Source organism: Marmota monax, unplaced genomic scaffold (genome assembly GCF_021218885.2).
Source record: "Marmota monax isolate L192 unplaced genomic scaffold, Marmota_monax_Labrador192_F-V1.1 WCK01_AAM20220418_F8-fsc00215, whole genome shotgun sequence".
Taxonomy (NCBI): Eukaryota; Metazoa; Chordata; class Mammalia; order Rodentia; family Sciuridae; genus Marmota; species Marmota monax.
In genome coordinates, this window is record NW_026695214.1 from 2,738,516 (window position 1) to 2,753,942 (window position 15,427).

Here is a 15,427-nt window from a genome sequence, read left to right on the forward strand (position 1 = left end):
TTTCCACCCCCGCCCTGACAAAGACACGCCTCGAGAACCAAGGGGAACCTGAAGGCCCTGTGAGCTGTGGTCACCAAGGCACGTGCTGACCTCCAGAAGTCCTGTGTCCTGCAGAACCACACTGGGAACCCTGTGTGTCATCTCCTGTGTCCCCACCTCAGCCCTGGGGACTGTTGTGACACAACCATATCATCTACTTGTAATTTGCAGAGGGTGGATCTGTAGTGCTCTCACCATGAGAAGCAACAAGGGAGAACGGTAGCTGTGGGGCAGCTGGGTGTGTCCATGAGGTCAGTGTGGAGCTCATGTCACAGTGTAGTCATATCCCAACACGACAAATTGTGTGCCTCAAATATGAGAAATATTTATGTGTCATTAACTATAAATAAGTCCCCAGGAGTCTTCACCATGACCTTGGTGTCTCCCAGAGTGGACAGGCCTCAGCGTGGGTTGCTCCTTCACTTTCTCCATGGACGGTTACATTAAGGAGGGCTGGGGAGGGGCAGTGGGGAGGCCTGGACCCCACCCAGCACCAGGAGAGAAGCATGAGCCAGGTCAGGCATCTCTGGGGGATTGAGAGAAGCTGCGTGAGGTCTCACACCGTGGCCATTGCTCACCCCCTTTCTCGTCCTGGGCTGAGATCAGCATCATCCCCTAGAGGGGGCAGAGATAGGACGGGGCAGCTGCTGGGTCTGGCAAAGCCTCCTGTCTCCTGTCGAGGTTTCCTGGTCCCCAGTGTTGGCCCGTGTCCCCCCTTCCTCCTCATGGCCCTGTGCTGTGGGAGGACCTGGCAGGTGGTGGGCAGAGCCTTCAGCTGTCCACACTGGGGAGAGGACTCAGAAGGAAACGGTGCCCAGACCCTTTCTCCCTCCTGGGTCCTAAGATCTCGTCTGGACCAGGGGTTTGGTCTCTGGTCCTGTGTCCTTGAAGATGAGGGGCCGAGTCTATTTTCTAATCTTCTGTTCAATGTTCATCACTTCAAATATATGAGGGTTTGAAAATGACCACTTCACAGCCGTCATCCTGAAGAGAAGCGTTCACAGCCCTTCACACTAGAAAGGAAGCAATGTGGAAAAATGTCATTTTCATTCTTTGGTACAAAATTATAGAGAAAATGTGTCTCCTTCCTTGGGAGGAAATCCTGGGCCACCTTCAGGGCAGCCAGCAGGGCACTGGGTGGACAGGAGGCTGAAGTGGGCCTGGGACCATCACAGAGGCTGAGGGCCAGGTGGGGGCTGCAGGGAGAAGGTCCCCAGCAGGAGCCCAGGCCCTGTGGGCAGAGCTGTGTGCTGCAGGGGACCAGCCTGGCTCAGAGGTTTTCTCTGAGAATCCCAATGAGGAGAACAGGATTTTCAAGGTGGTGTCCTCCTCAGGTGTGAGGCCATCTCTGTCCTGCACCATCTCTGAGCAGCACTGCAGAGGGGGCTCCTGTGGAGTCCCCAGGCCGACCTCACCCAGGACGTGCCTGCAGCTGGCTGTCCCCTTCCTCAGGGCGTCTCACCTCCTGTGCTCAGACTCTCCAAGGTCCTGCTCACGTGGGCAGCAGGGCCACCCCTTCCTGAGTTTCCACCTTGGCAGCTGATGGGGGCACCAGGACCCGCCAGCCATGCCCACCTGGATGAGGTCCCACAGTGTCACCTGGATGGTGTGGCCTGTGGGCAGGACAGAGGGTCCCTGAGGGCTGGACAGGTCACATGGGCCTTTAAGCCCCAGCTGGGTGTTGGTCCATCTGTACCCTGAGAGGGAATTCCACAGCAGATCATCTCTCTGGGCTCTGGCTGGTGGCTATGGCCCAGAGTCAGGAGCTCCTACGAATTAGGAGGGCCGAGGAAGGAGCAGCTGGGGTCGTGGGGACCCCCTTGGCCCTGCCCTGTCTTCTCAGGAGAGCACTGTGTGGCCCTGGCTGACCTCACACCCCACTGAGGCTGAGCAGCCGTGGCCTCTGCTCACTGTTCCTCAGTGGTACAGCTTATGACAATCTTGGGGACACTATGGTGATGAGACTTAGAGGGAAGATTATGGCATGAAGTGCCCACATTAAAAAACAGGAAGATCACGGGGTGCAGGGGCACATGCCTATAAACCTAGAGGCTCAGGAGGCTGAGACACGAGAATTGAGAGTTCAAACCCAGGATCAGCAAAAGGGAGGCACAAAGCCACTCAGTGAGACCCTGCCTCTAAATAAAATACGAAATAGGGCTGCGGGTGTGGCTCAGTGGGGCATGCCCGAGGTCAATCCCCGGTAGCAATAACAGCAACAATGACAAGGAGACCCTGGAAAATCCCAAACAATACTCTAATGGTACATCCAATGGCCCTAGAAGTACAGAAACAAACTAATTCCAAAATCAGTATGAGACAGCAAATAATTAAGACCGAACTAAAATTAATGAAATAGGTAATTATCAAACTCAAAGCATCAATGGAACAAAGAGTCAGTTCTTCATAAAGATGAACAAGGTTCACAAACCATTAGCCAGAATGACCAAAAGAAGGAGAGGGCAGACCCAGATCAACATCATTGAAGATGGAAAAGGAGACATCACTACAGACACAGCTAAATCTAGAGGATCATTGGGGTTATTTTAAAACCATATCCTCTAATAAATTGGAACATATAGAATATATAGAGATATATATAGATATATTTCTAGACAGATTTGACCTACAAAAATGAACTAGGTTGATATAGAAAACAGACTAACATCATGCGAAGCAGAAATCAAAGGCCTTCTGAGAAAGAAAAGCCTGGTACCTGATAGATGCTTTGCTGAGTTTCTATCAGACCATTAAAAATGAATCAATGCAAAATTCCTCAAATTATCCCATGAAATAGAGAGGCAGAGAGCACTCCCAAACTTACTCTCTGAAGTCAATATCACCCTGATAACAAAACCAGATAAAGACACATGAAGAAAAGAAAACTACAGACCAATATCCGCGATGAACACAGATGCCAAACTACATAATAAAATAATAGTAAACTGTAAGGGTAAAAGAAATTGAAGTTAAAGTGTAAAAGACCGGGCATTGTAAAGTTTCTAAGCTGCAAGGCCTGAGTTAAAATGTAAAGGACCAGGTATTGTTAAGTTCCTATGCTACTTGCAAAACCTGAAATTCCTGTAGCTGTTAAGACAATGCTTGGAACCGACCAGTAAATATTTCCCCTGACCGCCTGGTTGTTTAATAACTTAGGGCCCTGTGTGGCCTTGCACGTAGGCATCGCAGGGCCTGGACCAATCAGTTTTAATGTGTACCACGCTTTAGAACTGACCTATCACTCCCGCCCGACCTGTTCCCGCCAATGAATGAACTAATCATGTTTGGGAGTTGTTGTTTGATTTTCCCGCAGTGTATGATGATTTGTTAAAGGAGACTGTGATGTATGTAAAGTCCCCGCCCTCCCCAAAAAGTGTACTTAGGCAGTGCTCAGCCCCTGCTCAGGGCTCTGGGCTGCTCTCCCTTCTTGAGTGAGCACGGAGCCCCAGCACGCTGGAATGGATCCCCAATAAATCCCCTTCTGCAATTGCGTGAGTCAGTCTCTTGGTGGTCTCTTCCTCCGACGCTTTGCCGGACCCTTACATTACCACGTTCAAAACACTTTAGGAAGACTGCTGCATGCCATGATCAAGTTAGATTTGCCCCAGGGATGCAAGGTTGGTTCAATATACACAAATCAGAAAATGAAATTCATAACAAATAAAACCAAGGGGAAAAAATCACACAATTCTCTCAACAGATGCAGAAAAAGCCCTGGACAAAATTCAGCCACATGTTCATGTTCAAAACACTGAAGAGGCCTGGGCATGGGACTCAGTGAGAGAGGCACAGCTAGCATGTGCACAGCCCTAGATTCAATCACCAGCAATGCAAATAACAAACAAACAAAAAAGACCCTGAAGAAACTAGGAACTGAAGAGTCTTCCCTTAATATAATAAAAGTTATATATTCCAAACCCCCAAACAAGATCATACTGAGCAGAGAGTATCTGAAAGCATTTCCTCTAAGATCAGAAAGAAAAAAAGGATCTCGGTTCTCACCACACCTGTGCAATATAGTTCTTGAAACTGTAGCCAGAGCAATCAGGCAAGAGAAGGAAATTAACGGGATACAAATAGAAGGAGAATGAGTCCAAGTATCTTTCATTACTGATAACAATGCTGTACTTAAAGAACAAAACACTGCACCAGAAGACTTCTAGATCTGGTGAACAGAATGTGACAAAATCTTTGCCATCTTCTTTTACAATAGGGAATTAAGAATATATAAAGAACTGAAAAAACATAACACCTAAAAAACTAATAACATGCTCAATAAATGGCCAAATTTCAAAAAGTGACATTTCTCAAAAGAAAAAATTGCAAGTGACCAACAATCATATGGAAAACGTTTCCACATCTCTAACAATCAGAGAGATACAAATCAAAATCGTGCTAAGACCCCATCCCACAAAGGTTAGAAGGGCAATCTTCAAGAATACAAATACCAATGACTACTGGCAAGAATGTTGGGAGAAAGGACACACATACCTTCTTGGTGGGACTGCTAAGTAGCACAACCACTTTGGAGAGCACTATGGAGATTCCTCAAAAGACTAGGAACAGAACCACCATATGACCCAGTGATCCCACTTCTTGGTATTTATAAAAAAAAAACAAGCCTAAAATCAGCATACAATAGAGGTAGAGCCACATCAATGTGTATAGCAGCAGAATTCACAATAGCTAAATTATGGAACCAGCCCAGGTACCTGTCAACAGATAAATGACTAAAGACAATATGATTTATACACACAGTGGAGTTCTACCCAGCCAAAAAGAAGAAGGAAATTATGGCATTTGCTGCAAAAGCTAAAGAGAAAAAAGGAATGAAAAAGAGATCACATAAAAATAGAGGGAGAGCAGTAGAGCAGAGTTGGGGACCAAGGATCAGAAAGGAGGGAGGGCAACAGGGAGGACCTGGGGAGGGAAGTGGACCAGGTCATGCTGTGTGCAGTGTGAATAGACCTGGATGCATATCAATATATATGTAAGAGAAATGCACCAACTAAAACTAACTTAGTAGAAAGAAGACCGACCAGTAGAGTGAAGGAAGAGTCAGGGGAGGTGGGTGGGGGAAGAGGGAGCCCTGGGGATTGACATGGGCAGACTGCTGTGTGCACTATGAACATGTCAAATGAACCCCACTGTTGTGCCTTCCTGCACGGCACTGGTGGATATTACACACATGGACTCCACAGCCCATGCAGGTTTGCAGGAGCTTGAATTCACAGTTACCAGGCAGCAGGGGCTTCTGGAACCGGGTAAGCAAAGGGGGGGTCTTCCCTGATCCTCAACCAGGCTGAGCTCTGGGCTTCCTTCCTGTCCTGGGATCCCCGAGGCCCTGAAACAGCTCAGGTCTGCGCCGCCATCAAGGTGAGACCAGGGCTGGGCTCAGTGCACTCGGGGACCATCCCTTCCACTCTCGCCTGCTCCACCTTGATTTAGTCTTTATCTGCCGCAGTCTGTCTGGGCACAAAATCGAGCCACTCACAGCCTTGTAGATTCAAACCTCACCTCTGTTGGCCTCCAAATTTTAGACCATCACTAGCAGAAGGGAGGAGGATACAGAAATGCCACAGTCTGGCTGGGCACAAAATCACGAACCACTCACAGCCTTGTAGATTCAAACAGCAACTCTTTATTCCAGAACTCTCACCGGCACTCTACACGCACGTTCTGGGGAAAATACACCAGCACTCTACATGCATGTTCTGGAAAAATCCACACCCTCCACAGGGCTCTGCATACCAAATACTCTCTGAATCCCATGAGAACTGAACGGGAACTCAAGGAGCGGGCACCTAAGGCAGCAGGATCAGGATCCACCTTAAACCCAGATCCGCCCTAAACCCGGATCCGCCCTAATCCCTGAGCAAGGTCACCTTTCATGCAATGTCACTGCAAATGACCTGGGTCCAAGGCAAGCCCATTTCCACAATGGAGAGTCCTCCTTCTAAGCAACATTGGGTAGGCTGACAAAGAAATTGCCATGCGTCATTCCTACTTGGCTATGGCTCTCAGCATTTATCTACACTGGGACACCCTCAAGGTGTTAATGTCCTGTTTGGACTTTGGCCAGTGCTCCCTTAGAGGCTCAGCAGGAGTGCGGTTCCCACACTGAACATGAGGACGTCCAGCTTTCGGGGTCTAACGTCTTTCCCAGGACAGACAGTGGCTCTTTGTGGAGCTGGTGGGACCCACTCAGTCTGTAGCAGGGCCTGTGTTCTGCCTTGTCCCCTTGATTTACAGTGAGGCCACAGGTCAGGGGACACTCAGCACATCTGAGCACAGGTCAGAAATGTCCCAGCAGCCGAGGCCTCCCTCTGTCACTGTGGGAAGAGGAAAGGAGGCAGCGACCTCTTCCTCTTTCTGTGGGGCATGATGTAGACACCCCAGAGGGGCCCAGCCAACACATCCTGTCCCCTGTGTCCTCTGTGGGTCCCCAGCTCCAGACAGGGAGGCTGCAGGAGCCTGACCATGGCCCCCTGCTCCATTGTCCTCCTGGCCCTTGGTGAGTCCTGGACGGTGGGGACTGGGTGGAGGTGACAGGACAGGAACAGGTCCCTTCCCTGCACAGGCCTGAGCCAGCAAACCCAGCAGACTCTGTGCCCTCCCCCGGGGCTGCCCCTCACCTCTGCCCAGGCTCAGTGTGACCAGGGAGCACTGGGTCCTAGAGACAGACACATGGGTTGGGGACAGGCCCAGCCTTGGGAAGGTCTGGGCAGCAGAGAGACTCTTGGAAGGGGACCTGGAGGTCTCGCAGCCACCCCAGAGCAGGAAGAAGGCCACCCTGACCCTGGGGAGCAGGTGGCCTGGGAAGCAGGGAGACTGAGTGCCCAGGCTCCACCAGGCCCTGCTGGCCCAGCTCTGGGGGAACTGGGGCGCTCATCTCACTGGGCTTCTCTTCCAGGGCTCTGCCTGGGCCAGGAGATCCATGCACAGGAGGGTGAGTGCAGGTCCCAGTCCTCCTCACAGGGGCAGCTGTGGACAGGGGCATGTGGATCCAGGAGCCTGGGGACCTTAACAGTGTCCCACGCGTTGGCAACCCCAGTGTGGCCCTCAGCCAGGTCCCTGTGTCTCTGCCTGTCTCCTGTGGTTTCCTGGGCTGAGCACAGGGCTCGCCCCTGACATGGTGGCTGCGTGTCTGGGGTCGTGGCAGGATGCTCTGATGGCCCACCTGGGAGTGGGTAGGTGGGGTCAGCAGGCCTGGCCTCTCCCACTTACCCGTGTTGGTGGAGAGCGTCCATTCCTGCCCCTCAGCAGTTGTGCACCCCACACCGTTACCAGCCACAGTCCCCACACAGGCCAGTGGCTGTCCTCCAAGAGGCCCCTGGACTTGCTCCACCTCTAGCTGCAGTGTCCTGAGTGACAGGCACCTGGGCTTCTCCCACTCTGGGCCCCGGGAGTGGGGGAGGGGCCCGACACCTGTCCTAGGTCTCAGCCAGGTGCCCCATGTCCCAGGGAGAGACAGCCACCTCCTCTGTGCCCTGATGTGCCCAGGGACACTTGTGCAGGGTCACAACTGGACAGGGTCTCCACCTGCCCGTCCTCCCTCCTCAGGAGGCTGTGTCTGTGCCTCTCCTGCTCCTGTCAGCACACAGAGGGGCTCTGAGTGGACAGACAGGGACCAGGACTGAGGGAGATGAGGGGAGGAGATGGACTGGGTTGGCCCAAGGGTGGGACATTCCAGTGGGCAGAGGGGTCTGAGCAGGAGGCCAGCTGTGCAGCAGGTGACCAGCCAGCAAGTGCTAACAGGCTGAGAAGGAGGGGACAGTGTAGAGGACACCCCGAGGCAGAGGCTCAGCAGAGGCCCCTGGACCTGGCCCAGGGCAGGGAGGGGTGGGCACAGACACAGCAGGGCCAGGATGCCCAGGCTCCCAGGGGACCCCGAGCCAGGCAGGATGCAGCTGGGGTCAGGTCCTCCTCACCAGGTGGGACAGCAGCTGCAACAGCAGGGAGGATGTGCACAGGAGGGGACACGGGGAGGGGACACGGGGAGGGGACACGGGGAGGGGACACAGGGAGGGGACACGGGAGGGGACACGGGGAGGGGACACAGGGAGGGGACACAGGGAGGGGACACGGGGAGGGGACACAGGGAGGGGACACGGGAGGGGACACGGGGAGGGGACACGGGGAGGGGACACAGGGAGGGGACACGGGGAGGGGACACGGGGAGGGGACACAGGGAGGGGACACGGGAGGGGACACAGGGAGGGGACACGGGAGGGGACACGGGGAGGACACAGGGAGGGGACACGGGAGGGGACACAGGGAGGGGACACGGGAGGGGACACGGGGAGGGGACACGGGGAGGGGACACGGGGAGGGGACACGGGAGGGGACACGGGGAGGACACAGGGAGGGGACACAGGGAGGACAGAGGGAGGGGACACGGGGAGGGGACACAGGGAGGGGACACAGGGAGGACACAGGGAGGGGACATAGGGAAGGGACACGGGGAGGACACAGGGAGGGGACACAGGGAGGACAGAGGGAGGGGACACGGGGAGGGGACACAGGGAGGGGACACGGGAGGGGACACGGGGAGGACACAGGGAGGGGACACAGGGAGGACAGAGGGAGGGGACACGGGGAGGGGACACAGGGAGGGGACACAGGGAGGACACAGGGAGGGGACATAGGGAAGGGACACGGGGAGGACACAGGGAGGGGACACAGGGAGGACAGAGGGAGGGGACACGGGGAGGGGACACAGGGAGGGGACACGGGGAGGACACAGGGAGGGGACACAGGGAGGGGACACGGGGAGGACACAGGGAGGGGACACAGGGAGGACAGAGGGAGGGGACACAGGGAGGACACAGGGAGGGGACACAGGGAGGGGACACAGGGAGGACACAGGGAGGGGACATAGGGAAGGGACACGGGGAGGACACAGGGAGGGGACACAGGGAGGGGACACGGGGAGGGGACACAGGGAGGACACAGGGAGGGGACACAGGGAGGGGACACAGGGAGGACACAGGGAGGGGACATAGGGAAGGGACACGGGGAGGACACAGGGAGGGGACACGGGGAGGGGACACGGGGAGGGGACACAGGGAGGACACAGGGAGGGGACACAGGGAGGGGACACAGGGAGGACACAGGGAGGGGACATAGGGAAGGGACACAGGGAGGACACGGGGAGGGGACACGGGGAGGGAACACGGGGAGGACACAGGGAGGGGACACGGGGAGGGGACACGGGGAGGGGACACGGGGAGGGGACACAGGGAGGACACAGGGAGGGGACACGGGGAGGGGACACGGGGAGGGGACACGGGGAGGACACAGGGAGGGGACACAGGGAGGGGACACAGGGAGGACACAGGGAGGGGACACAGGGAGGGGACATAGGGAGGGGACACGGGGAGGGGACACAGGGAGGGGACAGGGAGGGGACACAGGGAGGGGACAGAGGGAGGGGACATGGGGAGGGACACAGGGAGGGGACACGGGGAGGGACACGGGGAGGGGACACGGGGAGGACACACAGGGAGGGGACATAGGGAGGGGACACGGGGAAGGGACAGAGGGAGGGGACACGGGGAGGGGACAGAGGGAGGGGACAGAGGGAGGACACAGGGAGGGGACACAGGGAGGGGACACAGGGAGGACAGAGGGAGGGGACACAGGGAGGACACAGGAGGGGACACAGGGAGGACACGGGGAGGGGACACGGGGAGGGGACACAGGGAGGGGACACGGGGAGGGGACACGGGGAGGGGACACGGGGAGGGGACAGAGGGAGGACACAGGGAGGGGACACAGGGAGGGGACACAGGGAGGACAGAGGGAGGGGACACAGGGAGGACACAGGAGGGGACACAGGGAGGGGGACACGGGGAGGACACAGGGAGGGGACACAGGGAGGGGACACGGGGAGGGGACACAGGGAGGGGACACAGGGAGGGGACAGAGGGAGGGGACAGAGGGAGGACACAGGGAGGGGACACAGGGAGGGGACACAGGGAGGGGACACAGGGAGGACACAGGGAGGGGACACAGGGAGGGGACACAGGGAGGACAGAGGGAGGGGACACAGGGAGGACACAGGAGGGGACACAGGGAGGGGGACACGGGGAGGACACAGGAGGGGACACAGGGAGGACACAGGAGGGGACACAGGGAGGGGGACACGGGGAGGACACAGGGAGGGGACACAGGGAGGGGACACGGGGAGGACACAGGGAGGGGACATAGGGAAGGGACACGGGGAGGACACAGGGAGGGGACACAGGGAGGACACAGGGAGGGGACATAGGGAAGGGACACGGGGAGGACACAGGGAGGGGACACAGGGAGGGGACACGGGGAGGGGACACAGGGAGGACACAGGGAGGGGACAGAGGGAGGGGACACAGGGAGGACACAGGGAGGGGACATAGGGAAGGGACACGGGGAGGACACAGGGAGGGGACACGGGGAGGGGACACGGGGAGGGGACACAGGGAGGACACAGGGAGGGGACAGAGGGAGGGGACACAGGGAGGGGACACAGGGAGGGGACATAGGGAAGGGACACGGGGAGGGGACACAGGGAGGACACAGGGAGGGGACAGAGGGAGGGGACACAGGGAGGGGACACAGGGAGGGGACATAGGGAAGGGACACAGGGAGGGGACACAGGGAGGGGACACGGGGAGGGGACACGGGGAGGGGACACGGGGAGGGGACACGGGGAGGGGACACAGGGAGGACACAGGGAGGGGACAGAGGGAGGGGACAGAGGGAGGGGACACGGGGAGGGGACACGGGGAGGGGACACGGGGAGGACACAGGGAGGACACAGGGAGGGGACACGGGGAGGGGACATAGGGAAGGGACACAGGGAGGGAGACACAGGAGGTGAGCCCAGGGAGAGGGACGCAGGGAGGTGGGTAACTGTGGAGTCACAGAGTGACGCAGCTGCACAGCTCTGTAAACTGCCCAAGAACCTTGGGCTGTGCAACTGAATTCAATCTGTGGCACAGCCACTCCTCCCAGTGGACGCTGAGCCGCTGTCTGCTTCCTCCCAGGGGCCCTGCCCAGACCCTCCATCTCTGCTGAGCCAGGCTCTGTGATCCCCCGGGGGAGGCCCGTGACCATCGTGTGCTGGGGCCCTGCTTGGGCTCAGGAATTTCGCCTGGAGAAGGAGGGAAGAATCCAGTTCTGGGATAAGAGGAATCCTTCACCTTCTGAGCGAGAGGCCAGGTTCCTGTTCCCCTCATGAGTGAGGACACTGCTGGGCGTTATCACTGCCTCTACCTAAAGTCCACGTGGTCTGAGCTCAGTGAAGACTTGAGGCTGGTGCTGAGCAGGGAGGACGTCACCCAGGTCACCACCCCAGTCCCAGCTCAGCCATCAGGTTGGTCCCCAGGTCCTGTCCACAGCCTCCTGCCCCCACCTGACCCCAGGCCCCTCCCTCTGCACAATGTCTCTTCAGCCCTTTTTGCCCTGAGGTCCCTGGAGCCCTGGTCTCATGGCCACTTTGTGTGACCTGGGCACAAATCTAGAATGGGTTGGGCTTGAGGTGGCCCTGCGGCTGGGTGGAGAGGGGTCCCCAGAGATGGCTGGGGGCAGACCCCTTCCAGAACAGTGTCTCTTCACTCAGATGGTGTGTTCACTGTCCTTCCCACGGGGCCAGAGCCTGGGTGGCTGAGGGTGAGATCTGGTGTAGTCCCCTCCCACTGGGCAGGTCTCCTAGCCCAGGGATAAACCTGACCAGGACTGGAAGGGGCACTGGGGAAGCTTTGGGAGGTGATGGTCCATGTCCTGTGTGTGCTCAGTCTGTTGTTAGGGTCCAGGAGGGTCACCCCATCCCAGAGAGGGACAGGGGACATTCTCCATTTAAAGCCAAGTCTTTTCTCCCTTCTCTGTGAATTCTGCTGTAACCCAGACATCCTGGGGGCCAGATGCACAGTGTCCAGGGGTGGACCAGATGCAGTGTCCAGGGGTGGGCCAGATGCACAGTGTCCAGGGGTAGGGCTCCAGTCAGTTCTGGGGGCACTCACTAGTTTATCCTGAGGCTCTGACAGGTCCCCAGTATCCTGGGTAATTACTGGTGGCACAGTGGCCACCTAGGTGAGGTCAGTGCCCAGACCTCCTGACCCTGTGTCCTGGGTGAAGCTCCCCTTGTCTGTCTGCCCATGACCAGGACGAGCTGCTTAGTGCTGGTGGGTGCACAGCAGGAACAGCTCAGGTGCCACCTGGGTCCCCAGGTCTCCTTGCCCACCCTGGGGGTCTGCAAAGGTCACTCATAATCCAGGGTACAGGAGAGGGCCCAGGCAGGAGTTAGAGGACACTGTGGGAGGTGAGGGACGGTCCACAGGAGCCCCAGAGACCTCAGGTGTGTGACTCTACCTGTGCTCCAGGCAGGCACACAGGTACTGGTGTAAAGCAGGTCAGCTCTGTAGAGACCACCATGATCTCCACAGGTGCGGCAGGCACCTGGCGGGAAGGAGCCATGACATACCCTGCACCTCTCAGGATGTGGCCCCAGGGCAGGGACGTGGCTCCTGGCAGGTGACAAGGTGTGAAGTGGTCATGCTGATGCCCACCCCATCCTGACCCCAGACCATCATGGTCACCTCTGCCTCCCTGTCCATGTGACGGGGTGGAGTGTCCCCCACTGTCTGTCCTGTTGGTCCAGCTGTCTGGGTGGATAAGTCCCACCTGCCCCCTCTGCTGTTTGCCTGGAACCTTCCAGGAGGAGGAGACCCTGTGTGGACCCTCGGTCATCCCCTCCCTGTCCCCATGCTGTGGGGACCCTGGTCCTGTCAGGGCTTCCCCAGTGTCTGTGAGGTGACGTGTCGTGGTCCTGTGCACTGAGACTCCATTAGGACCTGCAGACCCAGAGCTCTGTCAATCACCAGCTCAGGAGGTCAGCTCCAGGGTGCACTGGGCTGGGGATCCACCTGGGACCCCAGCCCCATGCACTCTGGGTCCTGCTCACTGTAGCTCAGCACAGTGTCCCCAGGAGACCCTGGGTGTTGGGGGAGGAGGGTCACCCAGTGAAGGGCAAGCAGAGTCCATCCATCCTGCCCTAGGGACGCACACACAGGGGTCACCTACCCTGACCCCTTTCCCAAGGCCTCAGATGCTGGGGTTTGGACTGAGAGGAGGGATGGGGACACTCAAAGGTCCAGCAGACGTCGGGCTGGATGAACTGGCAGAGCAGAGACAGCCCTGGTGCAGCCCAGGGTCACACCTCTGCCCTCCCCTGGCTGGTTCTCACAGTGGGCTGTGGGCACCACCAGGCCCTGAGCCCTCCTCTCATCCTCTCCCCTTCACTCCTGAAGGAAATTCTTGTTTGGCTTTGTTTTTCTCCAGCACTTTGAATAAAGCATCCCCGTCTTCCCTCCCTGCAAGATGCTTGCACAAAGACCTGCTGATTGTCTTTCCAGGGTGCCCTGGAGGGTGGCACAGGGCACTGTTATAGGCACAGAGTGCAGAGGGGCCTGCTGCAGTGGGGAGGACCAGGCACCTCTAGGTAAATGCAGCTCTAGTTTGGATCGAACTGCTTCCCAGGCTCTTGTCCGAGTTCTAGAACAAACCTTCAGAGCACTGACAGGAATACAAACACATCCTGCACCTACAGAGTAAGGGAACACTGTCTGGCCTCCCATCCACCATTACCAGACAGGCAGGGGGAGGAACCACAGCACCCGTCCACAGAACACCTGGGGTTCATCTCACACTCCTGGGCCCACCACAGGGACCTGGCGTCTGCTGAGGTCCTGGGGCTCCTTGGCTTGGTGTGTGGTGCCCAGGCCATGTACAGGGATGTTAGAATTGGTAGAGAAAGACATTAAAACAGTCCTTGTAGGGGCTGAGGGGGTGGCTCAGTGGTGGAGCGCATGCCTTGCACACGTGAGGCCCTGGGGTCAATCCCAGCCCCAAAACCATTCACCATAACTGCATTCTGTATTTTCAAAAAGTTTAGCAAATAAGTAGAGATAAGTGTGTGTGTGTGTGTGTGGTGTGGGGGGGGACTAAATGGAACTTCTAGATACAAAAACTGCCAAAAAGTAAAGACACAAACCAGATGTTGAACACTGAAGTAGTAGAGAGTGGTGGACTTGCATTGAAGATACAGCAATGGAGACATCCTAAATGAAAACCAGATGCAGGTTTGTTTTTTTGAATAGAAAGCATTCCTGACTGGGTGAAATGGAACCATAGTAGAGTTGTGTTGAATCCCGAAGCAAAGAAAAGACCTCTGACTGCAATTTTAAATCAAATTAAGGCAAGCTTGTATTGTGTACACAAAGAAGAGCTGATCAGCGGCTGTCTCTCCCAATCCAGGCCAGAGAGCAGCCCCCAGCCCTCCAGGAACAAGGTTTTACAGCACAGAAAGTTGCAAAGCGGGGTGTCTGGAGAACTTACAGCTAACAGGATTTGACAAGCACAATACACAGGCATAGAGCAGGTTAATGATGTACATGGCATGATATTTCAAGGTAGGGAGCAAATTCAGATCCCAACATCAGGATTTATGAGGCGCCCATGAGGTTTTAGAGAGGGTTGTTTTGCGCTCAGGGAAAGCCAGGCAGGGGTGAGTTCAAGGCACAGGCAGGAATTCCAAATAGTTTAGGTATTTCAGTAATTTATAGTAAAGCAGAGATTCACTTTTATGACTGGGATGAGATGGCTCCTGATCTTATGGTGGAATTAAGCTGGGTTCCTCGGTGGCTTTTCCCCGGCTGGCTAGAGAAGTTCACCTTGGGTATTGTTTGTTGGTTTTTGTTTTTGTTTCATATTATTTTTGGTCCTTTGTACGTCTTTTGAGAAGTTTTGGTTTAGTACCTTGTCCAGCAGAGGAAAACCTGTGGTTGACCAACTGTAGAGGCCACGTGTGGACAATAGTGAGACTCCCTAAAGGGGAGATCAGGATAGTGCATCCCTAGATCATGACACTGACCTCCAGGAGCCCAGCCAGGGGCCTGCAGGACACACAGCAAAGGCCCTGCTGTCCTAGGGGAGGGGAGGAAGGCTGGTGCCCCCTCCTGGCTCCCACCTGGCCACAGCCGGGTCAGGAGACAGGCGTTAAAGCAGCCCTTGGCCAGTTCTCCCTCCCTGGGCTGTTGATACCTGGGTTCTGTGAGGAGTCCTGCTCCCTCACATGTTGAAGTGGGAACAGTAGAGAAGCAGCCGAGGCAGCATGTAAAGTGGGGTTTATTTAAAAAGGGGGAGGAAGACTTCTCCCAGGAGGGGCCATAGCTGGTGTCCTGGTGTCCCCAAAAGGGAGGGGTTCTGCCTTTTTATATGTCCTGGGCTTCCTGTTTCTCCTGCCCTCTTCCCCTGGTCTCTCTCCTTCCTGTCTACCTGGCTAGGCCCAGGGGTGCTCGGAGGGAGGCCAAAAGGGGGACCCAGGTGGGCTGGAGGGGAGGGCAGGATG

At 56.5% G+C, this 15,427-nt stretch overlaps 1 long non-coding RNA gene and 1 pseudogene across 1 annotated transcript; one reads left to right on the top strand and one right to left on the bottom strand.

The window, feature by feature from the left end:
• The window catches only part of LOC124084161 (leukocyte immunoglobulin-like receptor subfamily B member 3), a 4,888-nt pseudogene extending 4,700 nt beyond the window's left edge, over positions 1-188 (bottom strand).
• Positions 189-6,564: 6,376 nt separating this feature from the next.
• Positions 6,565-11,133, top strand: LOC131423695 (uncharacterized). Its single transcript, XR_009225590.1, has 3 exons — positions 6,565-6,849; positions 6,953-6,988; positions 11,067-11,133. It is a non-coding gene; the product is annotated as an uncharacterized LOC131423695 (long non-coding RNA).
• The last annotated feature ends 4,294 nt before the right edge of the window (positions 11,134-15,427 follow it).